This window comes from Malus sylvestris, chromosome 15 (genome assembly GCF_916048215.2).
Source record: "Malus sylvestris chromosome 15, drMalSylv7.2, whole genome shotgun sequence".
Classification (NCBI taxonomy): Eukaryota; Viridiplantae; Streptophyta; class Magnoliopsida; order Rosales; family Rosaceae; genus Malus; species Malus sylvestris.
Genome location: NC_062274.1, coordinates 26,770,148 through 26,776,147, shown reverse-complemented (window position 1 = coordinate 26,776,147; position 6,000 = coordinate 26,770,148).

Here is a 6,000-nt window from a genome sequence, read left to right as displayed (position 1 = left end):
ACTTATATATTTTCTCTAAAGGGGTGCGTGAATAAATTGGTTCAAACTTGTCATTTAAGTGATTCGAATATAAGACTTCCCACTTACAAGTGAAGGGAAATACCACTAGATTATAATATTAATTAGTAGCGGATCTACAATTATATGGTATATATACCACCCCTCATTGACTTTTGTGGGAAATCAAATATTATTGGTTAGTAAGTTTGGAAAATTTTGAAAATAAGAATGGATATCCAAAGAAATCCAAATTCACTTTCACTACATATTTACACCTTTCAAGTCATTTGAAGTGTTTTAACGGGTCATAATGTGTTAAAACATTTCAATCTCATACAAAAACTTGTATTTAATTGCAGTTTCATAAATCCGTTATTCAAATCGTCAGTTTGTCCGTTAAATAATGATATGGCAAGTGCCTATCCCATTCTTTTGCTCATGTACCAGTCAATATTATGCCATATAGGATAGAAAAGTGATTTTATTTAGAAATGTTAATCTAAGAAGGAAAAGAAATTAAAATATAATTTGTTTTCAAACAATAGTGGGCCCACACCTTACCTCTATACTTATCTTCAACCTCTATCCATTAACCCTTCCCCCCTTCAACCCTAGCCGTAATTCTTCATCCAGCTGCAATCTTTCATCTCCCTATCACTGCCGCCAAGTCATCATCAATCTGCTCAGCCGTCTTTCCTTTGGATGTCGTGGAGGAGGACGAAACCTGTGAAGCAAGCTTGTCAGACCCACCCCAACCTCATCCCCTACTTCAAACCCGTCGTTGAGTGTGACTCTTACTTCCAATTCCTCACCAAATCCAAACAAAAAAAGGGAAACTAAACATGGAGTTCCCATAAAACTTGACCTTCTGTCATATTTTCCTGTGCCCAATCTTACCCATTGCCCAAATGAAAATTCCATCGCTATAACAACAACAACAATAAAGCCTTGCCCAAATGAAAATCCCATTGCGCTCAGTTTTGTGTAATGTCTTCCATTAGATCCAAGTACTCTAAGTCTTTTCTTAAAGTATCTTACAAAGTCTTCCTAGGTTTTCCTTTACCCATTCGGCTCTGAACCTCTGTCCCGTAATCGCATCTTCTAACCGGAGCATCAGTATGCCCTCATTTCACATGTCCAAACCTTCGTAACTGATCCTTCAATTTTGAATACTCCTACTTTACCCCGGATATCGTCATTCCTAATCTTATCCTTTCTCGTGTGCCCACACATCCAACGGAGCATTCTCACCTCCACTACACCAATTTTATGTATGTGTTGATGCTTCACCGCCCAACATTCCATACCATAAAGCATTTTCAGCCTTATTGTCGTCTTATAAAATTTTCCCTTGAGCTTCAGTGGCATACGACGATCACACAACACGCCGGATGCACTCTTTCACTTCATCCATCCAACTTGTATTCTATGGTTAAGGTCTCTATCCAACTCTCCGTTCTTTTGTAAGATAGATCCTAAGTAGCGAAAGCATTCACTTTTTGGTACCTTCTGATCTCCAATCATCACCCTTAACTCACTTGAGCCTTCATTTGCACTGACCTGGCACTCCATATATTCTGTCTTTGACCAACTTTAGATTCCAACACTTATCTCTAAAGGTTGAACTTTGCCTTTACTCATTCCTGAGTTTCGTCTATCAACACTATCTTGAATATATCTCGTTAACTCATCCATTACCAATGCAAAAAGGTAAGGACTTAAAGATGAGCCTTGATGTAACCCTACAGTTATAGGGAAGCTTTCGGTTTGTCCTTCATGAGTTCTTACGACAGTCTTTGCTCTATCATGCATATCCTTTATAGCTTGGATATATGCAAATCGTATTCCTTTCTTATCTAAAATCCTCCAAAGAATGTCTCTTAGGACCCTATCATACGCTTTTTCCAAATCTATAAAAACCATATGCAAATCCTTTCATATCTCTGTATCTTTCCATTGATCTTCGTAAGAGATAGATTGTCTCTATGGTTGAGTGCCCTAGCATGAGCCCGAATTAGTTGTTCGAGACCCGTGTCTCTTACCTCAGTCTATGCTCAATTACTCTCTCCCAGACCTTCATTATATGACTAATTAACTTAATACTTTTATAGTTCATGCAATTTTGTACGTCGCCTTTATTCTTGTAGATAGGCACCAAAATGCTCTTTCGCCACTCATTTAGCATCTTCTTCATTTTCAAAATCCTATTGAAAAGGTATGTAAGCCATGCCATACCCGTCTCTCCCAAGACTTTCCACACTTCGGTATATCATCTAGGTCCACTGCTTTTCTATGCTTCATCTTTTTCAAAGCTACAATCACTTCTTCCTTCCTAATTCGGCAGTAAAATGAGTACTTTCTACACTCTTCTGAGTTACTCAACTCACCCAAAGAATTATTCCTGTCATGTCCGACGAAAATAAACTATCCATCTATCTTTGACCGCGTTCTTTGTAGCAAGAACCTTTCCATTCTCATCCTTGATGCACCTCACTTGGTTTAGGTCTCTTGTCTTCTTTTCCCTTGCTCTAGCTAGTTTATAGATATCCAACTCTCATTCTTTAGTATCTAATCACTTATAAATATCGTCAAAAGCTGCTAGCTTAGCTTCTCTCACAACTTTCTTCATCTTCTTCTTCGCTATTCTATACCTTTCATTATTTTCATCGGTCATATCCCTGTATAAGGCTTTACAACATTCCTTCTTAGCCTTAACCTTTGTTTGTACCTCCTCCTTCGACCACCAAGATTCCTTTTGGTGTGGAGCAAAGCTCTTAATCTCTCATAATACCCCTTTTGCTACTTTTCGGATACAACTAGCCATGGAATCCCACATTTGGCTAGCTTCCCATCTATATCCCAAACGCATTGGATGATTACTTTCTTTTTGAAAATGGCTTGTTTTTCTCCTTTTAGATTCCACCATCTAGTCCTTTGGCACTTCAATGTCTTGTTTTTTTTTTCTCTCTCTTTTGATATGTACATTCATCACCAACAAGTGATGTTGATTAGCCAAGCTCTCTCCCGGTTTAACTTTGCAATCCATACAAGTTGTACGATCCCCCTTCCTCATTAGAAGAAAATCGACTTGTGTTTTTTACGACCCATTCTTGTAGGTGATCACATGTTCTTCTCTCTTCTTAAAGAAGGTGTTGGCTAAGAAGAGATCATATACCATTGCAAAATCCAAGATTGCTTCCCCATCCTCGTTTCTTTCCCCAAAACCATGGCCACTATGAAAACATCCATAGTTGCCTGTCTTCTTGCCCACATGTCCATTTAAATCTCTTTCTATAAATACCTTCTCCGTCTGAGCGATTCCTTGCACCAAGTCTCCAAGGTCTTCCCAAAATTTCTCCTTTAAACTCGTATCCAACCCTATTTGAGGTGCGTACGCACAAATCACATTGATGAGTTCTTGTCCTATTACAATCTTGATTGCCATAATTCTATCTTCTATCCTCTTGACATCTACAACATCTTGTGCCAGGGTCTTGTCCACGATGATGCCAACACCATTTCTCGTTCTATTTGTGCCTGAATACCAAAGTTTAAAACCTGAGTTTTTGAGATCTTTTGCCTTAAGACCAACCCACTTAGTTTCTTGGAGGCACATAATACTTATCCTTCTCCTCACCATAACTTCCACTACTTCCATAGATTTTCCCGTTAAGGTTCCTATATTCCACGTTTCTAAACGCATTCTACTCTTTTGAACTCTACCCTCTTGTCCTAACTTCTTCACCTTCCCCCGTCTAATAAGGTCAGAGTACTTCCTTTGCGTGTCCTGTGTAAAGTTAATGGGAGCAGATGCTTCCAAACAACTTTGAGTGGCTGTAATACCCCATATTTAAAAAAAATATAGTTATATATATGTGTGTGTGTGTGTGGGTAATTATCTTTACGTAATGATTTTATTAGACTTCTTTTATGCTAGAACCTACTTTCAATATGTAAAATAGTCTCAACGTAAAATCCTTTTTACTACAAAATTGTTTCAAAAAAAAAAGAATAAAAAATCTAGCTAGTATTATTTCATGTTCATATGGAATTAGTGATATTTTTAGTTTGAATTGGAGAAGGGGATTATAATGAGTTTGGCATTATTTTTCTCACAATGGGCCGAGAGTTTGAGGTTGGACTAAATGAGTAGTTTTGTCTTGATATTTTCTCTCAAAGATGAGGTGGAAAGTTTGTAATCATTAGAAGTTAATGATTTGGTGATTATTCACCACTCTAAATGTGGAGGTGGGAAGTCTATAGCATGTATACGTTCTTAGCATGCATGAGGCAATATTTGTGGTATTAGAAGTGGTTACTCATCAATCTAAAGGAATCTTAATCATTTGGGCAATATTCTCACTCCAATGCAACTCCAACAAGCTTACCTTGGGATAAATCTTTACATACCTTTTGATGCTTGTATCCATCTTGCATGATATTCATTAGTTCATGATTAACTTAACACATGTCTCTTTGCCATTTGAATACATACCATTGTCAATGATTAACTTCACATTTGGTGTCTTTCTATTGGAACACATATTAGGGCCAAGGATTAGCATAACATTTGTTGTTTTTCTATTGGACCACATTTCATTCTTAATGATTAGGACAACACTTGTTTCCTTGTTATTGGAACACATTTTATGTCTAATGATTGGCACGACACTTGGTTTCCTTCTATTGGCACACTTGGGAGATTTTTTGGAGAGAAGATGTCATGCAATCTCTATAAAGGAAGGAGCAAGTACCAACTGAAGAGACATGGAGAGAAGAGAGAGGAAGAAGGAGAAGAAAAAGAAAAAGAACAACTCTAACAAAAATCTATCCTCCCCTTCATATTAACTCTTTATCTTTCTTTTACATACTATTAAGGCTTTAAGCCATCTTTCATTGTATTTGTAAGTCTCTCATATATAGTGAAATATAATGAAAGCAAACCCCAGTGGATGTAGTCGATTTGGTGAACCACTTAAACCTTGTGTTGTTTATGCATTTACATTTTGAGATCATTGTCATGAGAGCAATCCCACTAAACCATCAAAAATCTCCATTTACTTTCCTTGAGAATGTTGTAAAATAAGATAGACAAATCCCATAAAATGCATGAGAAATTACCCAATAGAATTGCTCTATGGAACTTAGATGGGGTTATGCATCAACATCACCTAGAGAGAGACAGAGTAAAATGGTAAAGTAATATTTCTCAATTAGATTGTTGTGTGTTATTAATACTATATTATTGATAATATAATATAATTTTGGTTAGTAACAATTTAATTTCTGTTTCGGATGTTTTAGAGCATATGATTATTGATATCCTTGTTACATGGCATATACATAAGCATTCTTGTAAAGTAAGAAAAAGAGTTAAGTTGTGTTTGAGTTGTAAGGATATTCAAGGGCTAAAGTTTGCCTTGAATATAAAATAATGAACCTTGTATACGTCAGACATCGGGGGAAGGGTTTGAGTATACAATCGGTTGGTTAATGAACCTAGTATATGTCAGGCATCAGGGAAATGGCTTGAATATACAATTAGGTGTAAGGGGAAGTGCCTATATAAATAAAGTAGAAATGGAGAAATAAATTCTGAAAATTGGGCTTAAGGGATGAACGGGAGTTAACTCATATTCTAATGTATTCGGAGCCAAGTAGTATAAGCATGGAATGGGACGTGCAGAATTGGATGCCTTAGGTATGTGTTGGCAGAATTAGAAAGGAGTGAATACATTCATTCATCTCATTTGCATATATTTCATGCGTTTGAAAAAATTGTTACAATTTAATTATTATTTAATTGGTAGTTCTTGTTGTGAATTAATTTGTGCACTATTGTTATTCCGCTACGTATTTGATAAATTTTATGTAAGATTTTGTTAAATGATGTATGGTATTTAATTTTATTTTCCACCATATCTTGGTTGTAGAATTTATTTCTATAGCTAAGATATGGCTCACACCCTAACTCGTGAATGGTCCTTATTCGCGGGTTAA